Below are 11,911 nucleotides of genomic sequence, written 5' to 3' on the forward strand. Positions count from 1 at the left end.
TCACAAGGCTGGAAGCTTGTGGTGGCGTGAAGATCAGTGCTCACAACCAATTACATCAAATAAGGGCGGACAGAGTACAGGCTCAGCCAAGATCTGTTACATGTGCACGTGTTTATGGCTGAGTAGGCATTTACAGATGTGTATGTACTTAGATACACACATACAGATAAATTTTCTACACCTGCATGATTAGTTTCCTAGGAAAGAAAAAAGAAATTAGAAAATCTGAGAACGTTAGGGAAGAAACTTAAGAATATTAATGAAAATCAGGGTGTGTATCAGAAGGCTTTATTGGATAGGAAGTGTTCCACAATATTTTAAATATTAAATTGAACAATTTTATTAAAACCCCTTTCTGGAAAAGGAAGGAAAGACATTGGTTAGAAGGAGATAGCAATCACAAATCTGTCAATAAAAATTACCAAATGAAGCCAATGAAAGTTCGAGCCTAGGAAAACTAGGGACAATAGAAGGAAGTCTTAAGTATAAACAAAAGAAGGTAGAACAGTAGCTAGGGCTCGGTACTAGATAGAGTGCTAATGGTGCAAAGTGTTCAACAGTTAGCTACAGTATTTGGTAAGGAGCAGAAGGTTGTGTTTATGTCTGATCAGGCTATTGGATAACTTGCCACCCCATAATGACAAAGTAAGTATTAATCTGCATTAGTTAGGAATAAATATTCTAAAAGGAAGGGAGAGAGAACTTTCACTCAATAATCCTAGATGAGTTGGCTGAGGAGTTTTCTGTCTTGCTGTTAATCATTGTTAATAATTCTGAGCATACAATGGAAGTCCTCCAAATGCTGGACTCAAACGACATGGTTGACCTCATCAGTTATAAAATGTAAAATCTGAAGTTCAGTCAATAAAAGTATATTGATGCTCACTAACAGGGTTTTAGAAATAGGACTTGGCAAGCTGAACTCAAGTTGTTCTCTGATGAAGTTACAAATATGATTGGTTTTGGTAACTGTGCTGATGTAATACACATCTGTAGAATATTTAACTTAGCCTTTCCTGGACTTCAAACTAAAGTAAATTAGCATTATATAATATGAATAAGGTACACGGGAAATAAGAAATGCTAAATGACAGTTCTTACAAAGTAGCATCAAAAACATACATACCTGGTCTTAGATAATATTCCTATGAATAATCTGGAAACAAACTGTATTTGCAGATGCCAAAAGCACAGATGAAGTGATAAATCATGACAGTTATGGATATCACATGGTGTGATCTGGATTCCAGGATAAATTGGGCCCATTTGAAGAAAGTGGATCCTAAAAAGTCAAGCGTAAGTTCATATATCTAGGGAAAAGAGAAATTGTACTGTACTTCTAGAAGAGTAACTAGTGACTGAACACAACCTAGCAGCCAGGTGGAGAAGCAGCGTGTGCTTCCCTGGTAGCACTGCTATCGATGAAGGCGATGACTTCTGATGGGGATAATGACAATAAAAGTTGAAAATGAGGATATTTATTTCATTAGATTCACTGCTCTAAGTACAGAACAAGTGAAGGAAACTCTTGTTTAGTGCAACTCACAAAAAAGTTTCACCCTAATTGTCTTTTTGTTAATCAAGGGATAGAATTACACTCTTCAGCTTAGTTGTTGTTTATCTGAGTGCTGTGCGCTTTTTACACAAGTTTGAAAGAAATAGCTGCAGTACAACACTGTTCAAGTAGGGCAAAGGGGCATTTATTGATTCATATCAGACAGGTTTTGGTATTCAGCCATAAAATTTCAATATTTGTCAGTTCTTTATTTTCTGTTTCCGAGGGCTTTGAGCATGGTTAAGCTAAGTATTGTGGAGAGTCACAAAGCTATAAGGGGCTTGTTAGCTCTGGAGTGACAGTGATGCTCATTCATGAGTTTTCAGACTGATTCCCCAAAGAGGTTAAATAATATAATCATCTCCTGCGTGTATATATAAATCTGCCTGGTGGTGCCTGCCCTGGCTAGAGCCTCCACCTGATGACAGAGCTGCTCTGTCGTGTCTTGAGCCTTCCCCCATACCTCATCCAGAATGGTCCCAGCCCCACCTGTGACCACTGAGCTGCTGTAGCTGCCCCAAACACCAGTGCACAGCCTCCCCAGCACCCTCTGCAAGGCAACCCCAGGGTCTCGGGGACCAGATGTCCTCACCCAGTACTCCCCACGGGGAGGGAGTCTGTGGGCTGGTTGTTGGGACAGGCCCAAGGAAAAAGAGAGAAATATCATATGAGAAGGCTATAGCAGGCAGTAGCTTGAAGAGGCTGAGCTCGGCCTGCTAGCTGGTTTTATTAGCCCTGCTGACAACAGCAGGGGCTACCAAAGCCTTGATATTTACAGAACACAGTCTCTGTTGAAGGGATACAAGCATAATCTTGAGAGAGAAGGGCTGGGAACATTGTGATGTGATAAAACACAAGCCAGTTTTTCCTCTTGGGCCCTTAATGTGACTTCACCATCCCTTCAATCAAGGCATAGCATGCTTCAGATAATGTGTGCCCACAGATAACCTGCACAAAATTGCGTTAAGGAGGTGGGGATAATCAAAGGGGATGAGACACAGGGCGACGGTTCCTGAGCAGAAGCTCTGGTATATATTCCCCCTGGTGTAACCTGAGCATGCATATAATAAACACTGCTGCTGAACCACAGAGCTTTCTCCCACCCACGCATAAGCCACAGTTTTACAATAGAAAATACATGATGAAGCACAAAACCAGATGTTTGTTGACTGGCCTAAAAAAAAGCACACTGAGCTGCCTTTCCTCCGTGTTCTCTTGCCCTAATTAAAAATGCTAAGATCGTAGAGAATTTCCTCGTATGAGTTTCCTGTCATTTATGCAAGTCAAAAAGAGGCAAGTATTTCCCACTCCCAAAAGGAGGACACTAGAGCACCCACGTATGTCAGGCAGCAGTGCTGTTGCCTTGAAATGTGAATTTCAATTTACATGCTGACCCTTCATCTATTTACCTGATTTTAATGAATGAGACAGTAATCTCTGACAATCATATTATTTGATATAGCTTTCTAAAACTGTAATGTCTTAACCTTTGTCAGAGTGAGTCATGTGTTGCCATGAAGCTGGCTTTATAAAATCATGGTCTAATCTCTTAACTTCTGCTTGTACCTTGAGGAACTATAGAGTTTCCCCAGGGAAAACCCATGTAAATTCAGCCAAAAAGATAAGCCATATAAGCACAGATATTTTTAATGGTTAGCATTTTAAGAGGTTTATGAAATTACTTAGCTTCCAAGCTTCTTTCATCGAAAAGTGGCAATGAGAAAAACAACTCCCCAAAATTTATTTTTTTGTTATCGACGTATAGAAAATAATCTACTTAAAGCCAAGTAACTTAAAAAAACTTCCTTTGGTATTTCGATTTCCCTGTTCCTCATATTCACCTCCAGCTCTGATCCTATCTGATTTGCCAACCATCCCACAGCAGTCACAAGGGCCTACCCTTCACTCACCCTCAGACTATTGCTCTGTCTTCTTCATCTGAGATTTGGGTCCAATGCTTTTTCCTTGCAGTGTTGCCCTTCCAGGTCCAGGTCTGAACCCCGGTGTGCTTTTCCCTAGTGTTTGTTCACAAGCTAGTAACTCATGCCTGCTGGATTAGCTTCCTAGATTTTCCTATTGCTTTTTCATGCAGTATTGCCTGACCAGTAGCACTCACTTCTGTAACGAGTAAATAAGTATTTTTTTCCCCTGTGAGAATGCATGCTTGTGTGAACGTTCAATTTTCTGTGTACCTACACTGCATTTTCCCCTGAAGAAAACTTCCCTTGAAGTTGATGGCTAGCTGAGGGATCTGGACCGCTTGCTCCACCAGGGTGGGCTTTTGGTATGTGAACCAAAGCAAAAAGAGGCCCCAGGGGTAGGATGAGCAAGAGGGAAAGCAAAAGCGAGCTATCGCAAGGGGTGTAGCCACATGGACCACACTTAGATTAGGGGCACTACACCTCTTTGCCAGTGTCAGCTGAGGAGTATATGGTGGCTTTGGTGAAGTATAGTAGGTGTAGATCTGACAGGTAATTTTGTTCCTCAAGAAATGACCTCATTAATTTTTTTCACCTTAAACTGGAACAAAAGTTGAAATTTTAAAATCTCCTACCAGCTGGCATTTTGGGGAGAAGTTTTGCTTGAAGTCAGCTGGCATGTTTACTTTTAAAAAAGTGTCTGTTTTGACTTGGCAACATCATGCTTTTGTTGTGAAATTTATGCTGTAATGTGAAATACCTTTCTGAATTAAATGGGATTACTAAATGTAAAAATTTAAGCAGGCTGTTTGGAAGTGGTTGGAAAGTTTGGACTTGCCATGGCCGGTACAGGACACAAGATGTGGAAGAAAAAGTTATTATATCCTGTGGTCATGGCTTTCCAATTTGGGAGCCAGCACTGTCAGACTCAATTTAACACACTCCTTTTCCTTCCTCCGTTTCCTTTCTTTCCCAAACAGCAAAAATATAATTATCCTTTTGATTCTAGTTCCCAGCAGGGAGAACAGTTTTCTCTCGTGTTGGCATTGTGCTGTCTGGAAGCTGCTGGAGTGGAGTGCTCAGATGCTGTCTCCCCTTTGCCCCACGTCTCTTCCCAAGCTGAGGATTATACCCCTACAAACACTAGAGGAACAATGACATTTTGTACACTAAATTCAGTGACTCCTGGTATAATTCAGATCACAATTAAGTCCTTTATGCTTCAAATGATAATGCAGCAATTGAGGAGTTGAATAATACTGGAGAATAAAAATAGTATTTCTTACATTCAGCAGGAAGACTTAAAGCAGAATAATAAATCTTGGTAAAAAAAATTACGTGTTGTTTCCCTGATGTCAGCCCTTTGCCTTGCCATTACCAGGGAAGCAGCTCCGGTGCTTTCAGTGCAGGCAATAGCAGAGAACTGAAGTTGCCCCAAAAATGGAGCTGAGAGGTGATATGTGGGTATGTCTGCATTATTGTCATGGTTTTAGCCGGGATAGAGTTAATTTTCTTCACGGCAGCTGGCATAGTGCTGTGCTTTGGACTTAGTATGAAAACAATGTTGATTACACACTGATGTTTTGGTTGTTGCTGGGTAGTGCTTGTACTACTCAAGGACTTTTCCAGCTTCCCGTGCTCTGCCGGGTGCACAAGAAGCTGGGAGGGGAGGGGGCACAGCCAAGAGAGCAGATTCAAACTCGCCAAAGGGATATTCTATATCATGTAACACCATGCCCAGTAGGTTAACTGGGAGGAGCTGGCTGGGGGACTGGCAGCGTTGGTTGGTGGGTGGTGAGCAGTTGTATCATTTGTGTTTTTTTTTCTTTTTCCCTTTTCCTTTCTATTATATTATAATTATTATTATATTATCATTATCATTATTATTATCATAATAATTATTATAATTATTATTTTGTTTTTATTGTTAAACTGTTCTTATCTCAATCCACAGGTCTTTTTTTTTTGCTTTTGCTCTTCCGATTCTCTCCCCCATCCCACAGGGTGGGGGGTGTGAGCGAGCGGCTGCATGGTCTTTAGTTGCCGACTGGGGCTGAACCACGACTATTAGCAAGTAGTGCGTTCTAAGAGGAGTGGACTTTGTAGTCCCATGAATAGTTTGACTGCAGTACCTGTGCCCATAGAAAGCATTTTCTAGTTCAGTTACATCTAAAACCGTTTCTTCATATGAACCCAAAGTGCAGTGAGCAAGCATGCTTCTCATCCAAACCAAAAGAGTGCCAAAGTCATATCCTGCATATTGCCTCTGCCAGGTCCAGTTTGTGCCATCTAAGGAACATTTTGTCAACTCCAGGGTGATTCTGCAGGTGGCTGAGGCGGCTTACAGCCCAGGCATCCTGTTAAAGGGCTGGCCCCATTGCCAGCCCGGAGCCATGGCCCCTTTCTCCTGTTCATACAGCTTTGGCCAACTGGTAAGCTGGACCACTTAAAAACAGGGTTAATTTTCAGATGCATTAGTTCATTGCTCCAGGTGATTATGTGCCCACCTGAGAAAGACTTATGGAGGTACAAAGTGGAGAGCAACTGGGGAGGGTGGAACTGCTTTTTCTTTTGCCAGTATGTGTGGCTTATTTACTTGTGAAACTATTCCGTAAGTAGACATCCACATGATGGCTCCTAAGATAAATAGAAACACCCAGTAGCTATGTTTATTGCTGATTGTACTGAGCGAGCACTAAGGTTGAAAGAATTATTAAACTGAGTAAAACTCATAGATGTTACATGCTATTTGGACTGTTTCATCTTTCCCTAAACTCTCCAGACCCACAGAATGAAAGGAACATGTAACTTGAAACCTTTTCCGACAGAATTTTTGGTCATGCTGTTAGTAAAAAAAATCTCTTGAGTAGTGTTTCTCTCTCACTTTTCTCCTGCTTTTCAGTTTTTTTTCTGCCAACTGTGATAATTTAGAGTCAGGAGGGTCTAAACAGGGTACTTTCTAGGCATGCTGCAAATTCTATTAATCAGAACCCAAATAACAGAATGTTGGTTTGGAAATATTATTTCTCACACCTTTTTGCATAAAATAAAGGCAGTTTAAAAACTTTCCTCTATCATCCTGTGGTGCGATAGATGAATTGCATCTACTTGACTATTGTAACTGTTAAATTTTAGCAAGCTTGAGACAGCTTTTCTATAGGTACTTAGTTGTTTCTAATTCATCAAAATGCATTTTGCAGTAAAAATCTGCGCTGAATTCCTTTAAGTGATGAGAAGTTTATTTAGTCTTTTTGCTTTGTTTGGCCTCTTAAATGTGGTAAAAGAAATCTGTTTGTGCAAAGACAGAGAGGCGATTCTAATAAACCGAAAGACAGGAAATCTCAAACTGGTTTTATCCCCTGGAGTAATATCTGGCGAACAATGGAGAATACTGATGTTCTCATCCCAAGGCATTTTATTATTATTGTATGACTTTGCGTTACGTAGAACTTACATTAATGTAACTAAAAACCTGGGAAAAATACTCTTTGTGAACAAGGGAAATACTGATTGCTAAGGGAGAATCTACTGTTTGGCTCATTTTCATCTTCTTTTGTCTCCAAGACTAATTACTTAAATATGTTGAAAAGCAGGAGAGAAAATCCAGTGGAATACAACAATAATGTGCCACCATTCCCTTTTAAGGAAAAAGATGAGAAAAATTTAGTATTAAGATGTCTTTGTAAGTTCCTCTGCGTTAAGCACATTGCCTTTTGACTCAAAATATTAAAATGTAACTTGAATAGCAGCAATTTGTAAAGTTGGTATCTCAGACCTTTCAACAATGCAGCTTATCCAGGTCATGTGAAAATGTGTAGCTTCTCTGTGGACATAACAAAAAGCCATATGGTAGAAGTATTGCATCTGGTCTTAAAGCACAATCCAACCTAACTACATTAAAAGTAACTTAAGCTTCTCAATCCTGCTCTGCTGCTGTCTGTGCCAGCAGGCAACAGCCCCACCAGCAGTGGCCACAACGGCTCTGGGTGGTGGGCGGCATTGGTCCCCCAGACCTCCGCGGCCTCCACTGGCAACAGGCTCGCCTCGGCATGAGCCCCAGCTCCCACCCCAGTGCCGAGCTGGTGACCGCATGTGCTCGCAGATTGCCTTGCAATGACTTACAGGAAGTTTGGTTTTCATACATGCCATGGTACGGTCTAATTTACTGTAAATTTTTTGCAAACTAAACTAAACTAAGAAGGTGACTTCAGATATATTCAGCCCTTCACTATATAGCATAGTATAAAAAAGGGAACTTTATGCTAGACAGAAAATAAAGTTTATTTTCATGGCATAGCAAGGAAAAGCATTTTCTTCTTTAATTTCAGATGATTTTCGTGTAAATTTATCTCAGGTGAAGAGATGTAGCACTGTTGTGAATATATCATGAAAAGTTCTGAAATCACAAATGCACTTGATGATGCATTTTCACATCCCCAGCTGTCTCCACATTTTTCTCTAATTATTGTCCCAGTGATTTTTTTTCTCTTTTTCTTTAGACTGCCTAAATTTAACATCACTCTCACAGCTATGCTCAGTGAAATCAAAGTGGAATCTAAGGAACTGGTTTTAATTCATATTTTCACTTATTCGTCTACACTTCTGTGTATGTATACTGTAACCATGCCTTGCCTGGCATCCACGTGATGTGTACCAATTTGCTTTTGACTGCCTTCAGGCTGAAGCTGCGCACTACCCGTACACTAAGTCATATACCCCAGTGTACATGTCGATATAGGGCCACATTACGTGTAGCACATTTGCATGTGCAAAATGAAACTGGTTTGAGGAAATTAGTTCAAATGGTGCCTACACATGAAGAATCAGTTTGTTAGTCACTCCTTAGTTAATTTAGTGACTCAGTTTCATCAAGCAGGGGCAACATCCCCACGAATTCCTCTGACAAAGGGCTCCCCAAAATCTGGAAGATTATTTAACTGCAGTTTAAAGAAACAGACAGCAAGGATGACTGATTTAGGGCAGAAGTCTCTGAGATCATTATGAAAAGAGAGCAGGAGAGAGCATGTGTGTGAGAAGTGAGCAAGCGAGCTTCACTCTTTTGAGGAAAGTGAGAAGAATGATACCTGTTCCTAAGTTGTGTGGTGAGTGGAGGCAAGGTCCCTGGTGCTGAGCTTGGACCACTTGCCTGCCTTCCTTTCTTCTTTTCTTCTACTTCTCTCTCTCTTTTGTTATGTGCAGGCCCCGTATTTCTATGAAAAACTTACATTGATTCTTACCGAGTCTTTCTAGGTTTACATCTGTTAATAAAAAGAGGCTGTTAACTTAAAAGCCTTGGGGAAAAGAATACCAGCAAAGAATAAAAGATTGCTGTTAATCCTAGGCTGAGTCAGGGCAGCGGTAGACGGCTGCTTCTGTGGGGAGCAAAAGAGAGGGTCTAGAGAACTATTACCTTGAAATTCCTACCTGAGCAGGATCACCAAGAGCTCCTCCTAGCTCTCCCTCAGTGCCAGGAGTTGGTCACAGGAGGAGCTGTATTATGGAAGGAGAATCACATGACCATGTGTTCCCATCCCATCCCCATCAAAGGCATTGGGATCCCTGAGCTGGCAGGGAGGGTGTCCCATGGATCCAGAAGAGCTGGAGACTGACCATGTGCTATCACCTGCTCCGCTTTGTGACCCACACTGAGACAGGCTGGGCAAACCTTACTGTTTAACCCTTGCAGCTTCAGATCTGACCTTCTGCTTCAGAAGCAGGTTGCCAGATTAACCTTGAGGAGTTACCACATGACAGCTAACTGGCTGTAAATCTACACTGGCACCTAACTTGCAATGATTTGTTTGTGTATCAGGGTGGTTTATTAAAAAAACTCAAACAACCGATCCCTTCCTGCCTCCCGTATGTTGCTTCTTGCGTGATTTTAGCTAAATCTTAAAATGTCACTTCAAGCTGTGCTGGACTGAATTGCTGCGCAAAACATCACTTCTGTAACTCTGCAGAAGCTTGAACTGAGCAAAGACTCAAATGTGCCCTTCAAGTTTGCAGGGAGCTGGGAGTCCATGAAGTAAACTTTCAAGGATATATTTATCCTGCAACTGACTTACAGGGAAACATATATGTTCATATTTGAACAACTGCAAATGAAAGCATTGGATTCAGCTTCAGACTGAAGCATTTGCCATTCTATATTCTTTTTTCTCTGTCTCAAACCTAAACAATAATACAAATACTATTTTAGGTGGAAAAACCCTTTCAGATAAACTTCCTCAGCACCACCTCAGTTCAGCAGAAATCTCCTGCTCTCTGGCTCAGTGATCTGCATAAAGCAATCACAGAACTTCTAAGTTCAGGAAGCTTCCAGCCCAGGGGAATGAAAAAGCACTCCTGGCAGGAGCAAGGAAGCAGCAGAGGGGTAGAGGCTAAGCACTTTCAAGTCCAAATTTTATAGTCCTGTTATTTTACAACTGAAACAGTGAACATATTTTTCTGTCTTGGTGATGTTTTTGTTCTGTTCTATTCAAGACACTTCCTTACTATTTGTTCTTTTGGACTAGGCCTCCCCCATCCCACCCCATACCACGCAATCTCACTTCTGTTCACCTGCTGTTTCCTTTGATCTATCTCTTCCTCAGTTAAAAACAGTATTTTCAGTTAAATAATTCAGATGGTTAAAGCATGGATTTGTGACTTTGTGTTATCCTTTTGTACTTCCTTTCACAATCGGCCCTATCTGTTTGTACATCGTCAGACTTTAAAGCACAATTTTGTGTACACATCTCCAGGCTTGGGAGTGATACAAGTAATTAGCGGTGATACATAATATCCCTTCTAATCTGCCTTCTGCCTTGTAAATAAAGATAGTATTATTTGAATCCTCTTTGATTACACCATTTTTAGCAACAGATCTGAGATATAACACCCTGCGCTACTGTGTTGATTGATGATGGGGTTGTTTATGCCTGCTTAGTAGGGCAAGCAAGTCAGAGGCTGCACGGAAGGTTCTCAGTCATGGAGAACACTACCTTGCCTGAGGACACCAGGGCCTGCAGGCAGCAGGGCTGTGTGAGCCTAGCGTGACCTGGTCCTTTGGACTGGGGGAGAACATCAGGAGAAAGGGAAATTCTAAGGATCAAATCCCTAATGCTGGGTAAAAAGAAAATGTGTACAACATGTTGTCATACACAGAGAATAAATTTTGAGCACACAAACGTAGGTTTAGAATGCAGAGCTGCTCCAATTAAAAACAAAACCCCAACACATTTACAATAAAAAGGAACTATTTCTTACTCTGTAATGGCTACCGAAGATTGCTAATAGCCACATGAAATTTGAATTTCTGCTAGAAATTTGAATCAAAAATTGAATATCTGCCAGAAAGACATAACGATGGTCAGAATTTAAAAAGAATTTTTAATGTCAAGGATCCCAGAATTGGGACTTCTTCTGACCCACTTCAATCTACCACATGTAATTTGTGTACTGTTCTGAAGTAATGGATTCAGAGGAATGTGGGAGAAGAGCTGTTCTTCTAAAATACCCATGTGGAGGTCATACATTAAACTGTCTATGAAAACATTATTTTGGAATAGCTCTGGGAAATTTCCAAATGTGGATAAGCCATAAATATTTGCAGAATGTTGGCCTTCACCTTGTTCTACAAATCTATCAAAGCCAAAATATTTTTTTTCTGCAGTATTTAGTAGCTTTTGGATAACATTCCCAGGACTCAATCCTGAAAAATAGCAAGATTTATGGCCTATTAAGTTTTTTTTTCTTACAGCCGACATTGAATTAATAACTAATTTTTCATTCACAGAGGAAGTTGCTGACCTAACTGATGTAGATGGATGACTTAACACTGATTTCCAGATTACGGAATTTGTTAGGGAAGACAAATTTTTTTTTTGAGTTTTATTTGGTTTTCAATTAGGATGTATTAATTCTGTAATATCAAGCATAAAAATAACCTAATCTTTTTGGTTTCCTTTTTTTTTTTTTGTTAAAGGTTCTCATACATGAACACTTACAATGGAAATTAGTTGCACATAAAGGGTACTTCTGGTAGTGGGAGAAATAATGAGGCTTGGCTTCTTATGCCTTTGTAAATCATACTTCTGAAAAATAATATGTACTCTTTCATTGAATCTAAGCAATAATACCATCTCTGCTTCTGACATTTATATTTAGGAAGGAGTCATCTCATGTTTTAAGTCCTCCCTCAGTCTAAGCTCTCTCCTGGACTTACCTGGCTCACTTCAGTAACTCATAAAAACTTCCTGTTTCTGACAGGCCAGAAAAATACTTAGAAATTGGCTAATGATTTCCAAACCTTACTGTTGAAATCAGACTCTATTATAGTCTTGTTAAGCTGTGATTTCCAAAGACACAGGGGCTTTTTGTGATGTTTACAAGTCCTGCCCTAAGGGCTGTCCCTAACAGCATGTTAAAACCCAACCCTACTACAGTACTTTACATA

The sequence above is a fragment of the Phalacrocorax carbo genome, chromosome 2 (assembly GCF_963921805.1).
Source record: "Phalacrocorax carbo chromosome 2, bPhaCar2.1, whole genome shotgun sequence".
NCBI lineage: Eukaryota > Metazoa > Chordata > Aves > Suliformes > Phalacrocoracidae > Phalacrocorax > Phalacrocorax carbo.